Source organism: Cajanus cajan, chromosome 1, assembly GCF_000230855.2.
Source record: "Cajanus cajan strain Asha chromosome 1, NIPB_CcT2T_4, whole genome shotgun sequence".
Classification (NCBI taxonomy): Eukaryota; Viridiplantae; Streptophyta; class Magnoliopsida; order Fabales; family Fabaceae; genus Cajanus; species Cajanus cajan.
In genome coordinates, this window is record NC_138517.1 from 65,625,812 (window position 1) to 65,636,405 (window position 10,594).

Here is a 10,594-nt window from a genome sequence, read left to right on the forward strand (position 1 = left end):
TTTAGTTTTAGAAGGAGGAAAGAATTTCTCTAGAAAAGCTCTTTCACATAATTCCCAAGTTGCTATCTTTTCTCTAGGCACTGTTCTTAGCCACACCTTTGCCTTATCTCTCAAGGTGAGTGAGAATAAGCGGAGTCGCATTCCATCAGAAACTTCATCATCAAATTGCTGGGTCTCACAGATTTCCAAGAACCCCTCTAAGTGGTCATTAGGATCTTCTGATGGTAGTCCTCCAAAGGTGTTCTGTTTGAGCATATTCACCAGAGAAGCTGGTACAGTAGCTCCAGTTTGCATCTCCCCTCCAGGTATCCCACGAGCTACGGGTGCAGAGTAATCCCGAAGCGGTAAATTATCTCGTTGTGCAGCCATGTCAAATTCTCTAGAAAGGTTTCTTTTCCTTCTCAGGAGAGTTCTTTCAATCTCAGGATCAAGTGGTGTTGGTTTCCCAAGACGTAGAGATCTCTTTTGCATTAACCCTAAGGCACTGCAAAAAAAAAAAAAGAAAGTGACCCGTGAAATCTGAATTGGAGAAGTAAACACTAAAAAAAAAAATTATTTATTTATTTAATTTTTTTTTTTTTTTTTTTTTAAAAATTCGAATTAAAATAAATGTAATTTAAATCAAGAGACGTAGTCCCCGGCAACGGCGCCAAAAACTTGATGTATGGAAAACCGCAAGTGTACGGTTGTCGTCAAGTAATAAATATCGAATCACAGGGACTACGTGTTTGACCTAGAATTACTAGTATTTTAATTTGAATTTTAAAACAGATGGAATTTTTGTTTTGAGATGATAAGATCAGATTCGATGGTAAAAGAGATAGTAATGCAATTAATGAATAAGATAAAACTTTAAGATAAGATAAGGAGATTTCCGGGAATCTAGGGTTTGCACAAAGAGTTCCAACATTATTGAATTATTATTTTCATTAATTAATTCTATTCCATCTTGAAGGTAGTCTTAACCTAATTTAATCCTTGCACCTTCTCAGGCTACGAGGACGTGTTTAATTAAAATTAATCTCTACTCTCGTGGTAATTACGTTCAATTAAACCCATTAAGATCTTTGTTAATCTATTGCTCCTCGAAAGCTTAAATCAACTCTCGTGATTTAACACTCAAGTCTGTTCCTTTAGGTTCCGATAATTAGGTTCTCCTCTCAGTTCATCCCTAATTATCTATGATTATGAAAATTAAGATTAATTGTTTATCATAATTATAATCAAGTTCTCCTCTCAGTTCATCCTTAATTAATGTTATTATGAAAACAATAATATTAAAGTTCATATATAAAATATAAAAGAACAGATCAAGAATTGGAATAAAATTAAGAAACTGAATAATGCATTAATAAAGAGGTTCTCAGAGGCTAAGCCCTGATCCCAGAAAAAGGGAAACTACTCACAGGAGTTCATAGTAGTTCTCCAAGAAAAAAAGAATAAAAGAAAAGCAAACCTTAGAGTCGATGGCACAGGCGCCCAACCTTCTCCAAGTGTCAAAAACTAAAAAAAACTGTCTCCGAAACAAAAATCCCCTTTCTAGGCTAACCTCATCTAATTTATAACCTAAAAGGGTAAAAAGGTAAAACTACCAAGAAAAAAAAAATTACAAAGATAAAATAAAAATAAAACATAAAACTTAAAAAGCTGGGACGCGAAGTGAATCACGACCGTGACTGAGAATCACGACCGTGATCTTCTCTGGAGCACATCTATGAAGGGTCAGTGGCGTTCACGGGTGTGATTGGGAGTCACGGCCGTGATTTTCTCTGGTGAATCACGGGCGTGATTTAGAATCACGGCCGTGATTTTCCCTGTAGCTCAGCATTTCCTCTTTAATTCTTAAATCTTGGTCCTGCTCAGAGAAAACACAACACATACCAAGAAAAGCATAAAATAGGAAAATGATATAAAAATTTATTAAAAACATGAAAGATATGCATGATTATGCTATGAATTCTTGTGAATTAAAGTGCTAAAATACGAGTAAAATTCACAACATCATAAGGATTCTTGTAGTGGGTTTCTACAAGGGGTGCTTTCTTGGGGTCAAGAAAGTGGTTATCTTGAGTGTTGAAGTATATGCATGCGTGGTATGCTTGTAAACCTTCTTCATTAAGATAGTGGAAAAAATCTTGATCAGGTTCTGATTGAGGACTGGATGTAGGTCACATGTAGAGTGGCTGAACCAGGATAAAAGACTTGTGCAATCTTCTTCTACCTTTATCTTTTACTTTGAGTAATATCTTGATTGTACATTAAAGAAGATGATTCTTGATTAACATGTGTGTGTCAATATTGGTGGTATAAACTGAATTAAGGCATTTCATTTGAACCTCATTACTTTGTAATCAAGAAAGCATATAACATTCATTCTTCTATAAACAAGTCTTTGAAGAAACTTCATTGAAAATTCAGTCTTAGAAAAGTTTAAGTGAAATAAAGATCCTAAATACTCTGAAATTTTTTAAAAAGTCATAGAATCCAATTCACCCCCCCTCTTGGATTGTGTCATTCTTTTCTAACAAAAAGGACAAGAAACTCCTAGGTCACAGTTAAAGTCATACACTACAACTAACAAAAACTTAGAAGACTTCACGCAATGTCTATAAATAGGAAGCAACATTTAATTCAAAATCAAGTGCATTAAATGAGAAATCAAACTAGTCATGAACGACTACATTCTACTTCAACGGACACTTGCAATGGGAAGATTTTACAGAGGCTATAAATATGTCATGACTCCTAACCTGGAATGGTTGGCGAAGAGTGATTCCAAGCCTAAGAAGCAACAAAATCAGAGACAGAGCATACATAGTCAAATGTACAATATTGTATTTATCTCTGTAGACTAAGGAGTTCTAAGTGTAACTTAGGAACCTAAACCTTAGTGAGTGTAGTAAATCTTTGTATCCTTTTTATGAGAGTAAACCACACACTCAAAACAAATTATCTATCATTTGTAAAGATTGAAGAGGCTAGGGAAAGAATACTTGTATAAGCCTGGAAAGGCTTGTCAAAGAATCCTCACTAAGACCCTGAAGAGGCTGAACAAAGAATACTAGCACTAATGAGTGAAGTTAGCGGGCCAGGAGTGGTCGATAATCCTCACTAAGATCCGAAAGAGAGGCTGAACAAAGAATACTAGCGCTAATGAGTGAAGTTAGCAAGCTAGGAGTGGTCGATAATCCTCACTAAGAGTCGGAAAAGGCTGAACAAAAAATACTAGCGCCAATGAGTGAAGTTGGCGAACTAGGAGTGGTTGATAATACTTGGGAACCAGGAGTGGTTGAGAACACTCACTAAGAGCCTGAAGAGGCTGAACAAAGAATACTAGTGCCAATGAGTGAAGTTAGCGAACCAAGAGTGGTTGATAATACTCGGGAACCAGGAGTGGTTGAGAATACTTACTGAGAGCCTGAAGAGGCTGAACAAAGAATACTAGCGCTGACGAGTGAAGTTGGCGGGCTAGAAGTGGTCGACAATACTCGACAAACCAGAAGTGGTGATAATACTTGTACTTAATTAAAAATTTAGTGGAATCCTTCAATTGAAGGAGAATGGACGTAGCTCAGTTTGAGCGAACCAATATAAAATTCTTTGCACTATTTTACTCTTCTCAAACGCAAATTTATTTATTTGGTATTTCATACTAAAAATCTTACTGCTTATTTCACACTACAACAACTTTCAGATGGAAAACATCTCTTGTTTAACTTATTATTGCAAGAAACACTCTCGTGTAGACAATAAAACTTGTAGACGCAAAACTCTTTCAAATGTTATATTAAAAGTAAATGTGAGATGCATATTGAGTTTGAAAACGTCGGTATGAAACATGAAAAAGTCTTTTATGCGAAAAGATTTATTTAAACCTTCACACACACATATTCAACCCCCCTTCTATGTGTTTTTCCTCTAACTTCAAATCCATCGAGAAGCTTCTCCAAGATACCCACACCAAGGAGATATGCCATGGAATGGAAGGTTGACCTGGAAAGCCATACCGAGGGTTCCTTCACATGGATATAGGGATGGTGATGGAATCATACTTGGGAATGCAAGAGGTGACACACTCAAAGATCCAAGAGGAGTGGGCTAGACATGGAAGATTGGGCCAGTCAAGGCCCAATGGGCCCTATGGGCTTGGAAGGCCCAAACCAAGTTTTTAACATGGGCCTATGTTTTTATGAACAATCTTATTACATTTTGTTAGCATAGTTTGAATATATTTTGGTCTTGTATTTTGGACCACATAGAGTAGCAATTTAGGTTTTAGGCTTGTTGGGCCTAGTTTTGGGCTTCATGGGCCTTTGGGCTTTTGGTACCCAATATTGGGCTCATTTTTATTCTTGTAATTTTTCCTTTCCATTGTATTTGTTTGACCAATGTATTTAGGTCATTAGAATAGTAAAATACAAGGAATACTAAAGTAGGCTAATTAGGTTAAATTAGGTTTAATTTGGAAGCCATTTAAGTTACATTTGAGTCACATGTTTAACACCTTTGGTGGCTGAACATGTGACCTCAAATTAACCCTAAATGACACTCCAAATTCAACCTAGATGCACCTTAAGTACCTGAATTTTTGGCCAAGCACATGGGAGCCAAAATTTGAATTCAAATTTCAAATTTGAATTCAAATTTTGGGCGCCACATGTAGCCTTTGATTTAGGCGCCCAAAGTTTGCATAACCGGAAGTCTACTTAAGTGTTTCTCCCACCTATTGTATTCACTTTTGATGATATAAGATTTCTTAATTGAATTTTCAGCCATCTTCAAGAGTCACCGAAGTTCTAAGAGAGAGCAAGAGAGAGTGCCTTCAAAACCTTAGGAATCCCTAGTTCCTTCCCTTTGAAGTGAGAAATCTCTTGATTGCTTGAGCTTGGATGCTTCCCTCTAAGGCTTTGGCCTTCAATCCGAAAGTTCTCCATCTCCTAAAGTGTTTATCCATACGGTGTTATCTCCATTGAAGTTGATCCGTGCCTAGAAGGAACTTAGAAGGAGTTCAACATTCACTTCTTCTACTTCTTTCTATCAGATGGCAACGGGGCGGGTCAGGTACGGGCTTCATGATACTCGTCCCCGTCCCCGCGAGTCAAACCCATCCACGTCCCTGTACCCGTACCCGTCAGGTATGTGATTTTCATCCCCGTCCCCGTCCCCGTCGGGTATCGGGTATACCCGTACGTGTCAATTTTTTTTTTTTTGTAAAAAAAATATGATATTTTTAAATTATTTTTTAATTATATTATAATTATAATTAGGTTATTTCTCTATCTCATATTATAATAAATAATCACACATAAAAAAATATTAAAATTCTTTAATATAATTAAATTGAAAGTGGGTATTAAATTAAAAATGGAAACAGGGATGGGTACGAGTACGGGTACGGGGTGGGTAAGTACATACCCGTATCCATACCTGTACCCGATTTAATATATCGGGTTTTACCCGTACCTGTACCCGTACCCGATCAAACTGGGTATTCCCCGTCAAAGTCGGGACGGGTTCAGGTATTACCCGCGGGTATGGGTATATTTGCCATCCCTACATGGATATGCCCTTGGTTTCATTCCAAAAATGTGTTAATTCAATGTGATGACTTTCTAAGTGTATTCCTTTGATGGGTTTGAGAGGATGCATATGCTAACCTAAAAGATGCATGATATTTGTTCTTGCCTAAATTTTATCATTTTTTTTACTAAGGGTTATGATGCATGACTTTTTTCTCTTTTTTCGGCTATACTTTTTTCTTTTTGGAATAAACTATCCTATATGATAATTTACGTTTAGGGCATACAAAAGGGTGTTTTTTTTATTTTTATTTTAATATTTATTTGTTTACTTATAATTCTTATCTATTTGAAATGAACAAGAAAACACAACAAATGTACACCCGCAAACAATCACGTCCAAATCATTGGTTTGCGGTCCCTATCAAGAAAAGTGTGTTGTATAGGACGGTTCTAATCTCACTGGTCTTTAAGGCTCCCAAGGTGCCCCCATTATAGGGACCAAGTACCTCTGTAGCTGTCACTTGACAAACTCTAAGGTTTTTCATAGTATTTCAGACTAGAGTAATCGATTATCACCTTGAGTGTGATTTTTGACAAGGCTTGCAAGCTCTAAAGCCATACTTGGGTCAGTCGTATGTCAACCATTTCTAATGTTTAGGTGCTCATGCCCTCGAGTATAGAGGGAACTGTTGTATGCCAAACAAGTAAAACAAACAAAGTAAAGGAGAAAAGATATTTAAACTATTATTCTTATTTTGCTAATTTTATCATTTATTTGGGCCTGACCCTCTTTAAGTTTCTCTAGTGGAGTTGCCATCTTTCGTAACTCGAAAAATTCTGATCTTACGACCAATGGTTTGGACTACCTTTTTGAAAAATCTCATTAATTAAGTGATGCCCAAACGCCAAACTAATCCTCAAATAATGATTTTAAAAAATGAGTTCATGGAGTCGCCACCAATGTTTTACTCAAAACATTAGAAAAAGAAAAGATTTTGAAATTAAAATAAAGGCCTTCATAACCAAAATTGGGTTTGGGGGTCGGTTACATGTAGAGAAGGTATTAGGCACCCTTACAACGCCCTAAATTAGTATCCTATGATGAAATTAGCATAATAATAAATAATATTTTAAATATCTTATCCCCTTTTATTATTTAATATTATTTACATGACAAAAAATACCTATTATCTACATGATTATTTATTGGTATATAAGAATTATAAATAAAATTATGAATAAAGAAATAAAAGAATAAATGAAATAACAAATAAATCAATAAATAAAATAAGTAAAAAGAATAAATAAAAGAGAAGAATTTAGAACCTCTAAAGCACTTTTATAAGGGAATCTTCCCAAATGCGTGCAGGGCGCATTTTGGCAGTCCTTCACTTTACAAAAACCTCACTATCACTCAATTATTTTATATTAAAAGTGAATTTTGTAAATCCAACCGTTAGATTACTATAAAAATATAATAATATATAATAATTATATTATGAATAATAATAATAATAATAATAATAATAATATATTTAATTAATCTTTATTTATATATACTTACTTTTATAATTAACAATCTACTTATTTCTATTTAAAATTATAATTTAAATTATTTATTTTTATAATTTATAATGATAATATAATTTATAAAATTATAAATATTTATTTATTACATACTTATAAATTAAATTTTAACATTTTAAATAAATTATTAAATAATTTAATATATTTATTTATCTTAAATTAATGATATAAAATTCAAAAAATTTATTTATCCTTGTTTTGTTTTCTAATTATCAACCATTAATAAAATACTAACTTAAAATCTTATCTAATTATATCATAATATTTTCACATTAAATTTAAAACCATATATTAGTTATACAAAAATATTAAGTTCATATAGTAAATTGTCAATAAAATTTTAGTTAAATAATTTAAAATAATTAATGTTTCAATTATATTGTTAATTAGAAAATAATTTATGCCAAAGCTAATTAATTTTTTCTATATTAATTATTAGTAAATTTTAATAACTTTGAATTTAACAATTGGATCGATGAAATTCAACACACACCATAAGTTATTGAGCGGAATAACTTTACCAAGAGTTATTTTGTAAGTTGTTTGATTCCTTCACTCTCTCTCTCTCTCTCTCTATCTCTATCTTTCTCTCTAACACCGGTGTAACATTTACTAAGTATTACACATCGCTCAATAACTTTATATTAAATGTGAATTTTGTAAATCCAACCGTTAGATTAAAAGTTCATATCAATTTATATGTTTATATCAAATTTTGTTAAAATTGAAAAACATCGTGAAGGTAATCAAAATGTTCATATTTTAGTATATTTTGAAATGTATATATTACGTTAATTTTGTTTTATAAGAATGAAGTACAAATCATCTTGGATTAATATAAAATTTTGTATATGTGATTTAAGAGTAAAGAATTTTCAATTTAACAGTTGGATTTACAAAATTCTAATTTAATATAAAGTTATTGAACGGTGTAATACTTAGTAAAAGTAATTATATCGGTGTTACTATAACCCTCCTCATATATATATATATATATATATATATATATATATTATTTTATTGACCTTTTCAATATATGATTGTCAATTTTCGTAAAAAAGTTCTTACAATTTGACAAATATAAATTTGTCAGAAATATTTCATCAATAATATAACTTTTTCTACGAATTTTTTTCCATCGAAAATATAAATTTTCCGACGGATAAATTTGTCATAATTTTAAAATAAATATTTAACATATATTCTTTAATTCTGCATAATTCTTACATATAAAAATTTTATAAATAAAATTTAATATTTTGAGAGGGATCAATAATTCCTCACAAATTTTGTCATAAAAAATTTTAAGCTATTTGTGACGGTATTATAGTATTGTGACACATTTTTGTGAGGGAATATTTATAGAGGAACTTAATCCGTTACTAATTTTATTTTTTTATTCAGTAACGAAAATTGTGACGGATCTTTTAGAGACAAAATTTAACCCGTCACAAAATTCGTCACTAATTTTATTTTTTTGTTAAGTGACAAAAATTGTGACGGATCTTTTAGAGACAAAATTTAATCCGTTACTAATTTTATTTTTTTATTCAGTACGAAAATTGTGACGGATCTTTTAGAGACAAAATTTAATCCGTCACTAATATTATTTTTTTATTCAGTGATGAAAATTGTGATGGATCTTTTAGAGACAAAATTTAATCCATCACAAACTTCAATAATAAATGGTAGTCCGTCACAAAAATTAAAATTCCCTCACAAAATTTGTCACTATTAGTGATGATATTTTGTCCATCATAAACATTCGTTACAAATATTAGTTTTTCTAGTAGTGAGCTATGTAGTTTTTTCTTTTTTATTTTTTATTTTTATCCCTTGGCCAAAGGGTTTCTTATATAGCCAACTAGGAGACAGAAACATAAGAGAGCTATCCGATGTGAGACTAAATTTTATGAAAATATAATCTTTTCCCAAGCACCATGCAGGACCTCCAGAGAACTCGTTAATTGTCGGATTGTGCTGGTTTTCTAATGGTATCCTCACAATATATTGATCTTCAATTTCAACATTTGAATCATTGCAATTAGGTCTGTAGTGAGAGATACTATCATAACAAAGACGCTAACTGGTATAGGGATTCATATTTTCCAGCTGCAATACGAGACCTCTAAAGAAATAATTAATCGTTGGATCAAGCTAAAATTTGATGATATCTTCTTAATACATTGATCTTTAACTTCAATGGTCGGATCATGAAAATTAAGTCTTTAGAGAGAGATATTTTCAAAAAAAGAAAAAAGCTTCCTAATACATTGATCTTTAATCTAAATGGTTGGATCTTACATGCTCTATTGGGCCCTTAGGGGCTGTACGTGCTATTTTTTCCAGTTGTAGTGCGAGGTTTCTAGAAAACTCCTTAACCGTTGGATCTTGCTGGAATTGTGATGATATCTTCTCAATACATTGATCTTTAATCTAAACGGTTGGATCGTTAAAATTAGTTTTGTAACGAGAGATATTATCATAACAAAATTGCTACCCAATGCGTTGGGCCCTTCAAGGGTTGTTTGTCTCGCTCTAGTAGACCTTTGTCCTTGGTTTGGGTGCCCGGGACGAAATTGGGTGTCTACACACATCAACTATAGATAAAATATTTAAAGAGTATGTAAGTATAGAGCAACTCTCACCTTACAAGTCCCACATCTCTTAGGAGATAAGATAATTAAAAAATAAGGAAAAAACTCAAGTTCCACATTGACTATAGATAAAATAATTAATTAGGAAATAAGACAATTAAAAAAATTAGAAAATTAAAGAATATATAAGTCAAGGACAATCTTCATCTTACAAATTCCAAATTGACTAGAGATAAGGTAATTAAATAGTATTATGAATTATTTCTTAAAATTTTAGTGGCAATAACAAAAAATATTAAATGTCAGTAAAAAATGTCACAAAAACTTATACATTTATAAGGGTCTTTACCAACATGCAGTATAATTATCGATAAATATTTTAACGACACTATATACAATGGCTAATGTGGAAATGTTGGTAAAAGATTTTGCAGTAATTTTTATTATCACTAAAAATCATATTAAATGTCACTTAAAGTCCATTTTGTTGTAGTGTTAACGCACTACTCGCTTCTTTGCTTTAGCAATATCTTTTGCTTATTCCAGTTGGTAGGCGCTGATACCACATCTTTCATAGAAGTTACATACTCTTTCTCAAATTTACACTACAAAAAGCCAAATCATAGACATCATCGGGGAGTTCAAAGCTTTTGATGTTGTAGAGTTTTTAATTCATTTTTAATTAGGAGTTGTAAAATGATATTTAGAAATTGAGTTATATTGAGATACAAAAGTAATAGGTTTTGTTATTTAGGAAAGCTTAAGGTTGTATGTACCAGATATTAGTATCAAAAGTGTCGAGGTTCAAAAATGTTGTGCAAAGAAAATATTATTGAAAGAACATAAAAAAAATAAAATTCAAAGAATTATTTTTTAAGTTTGGTTATT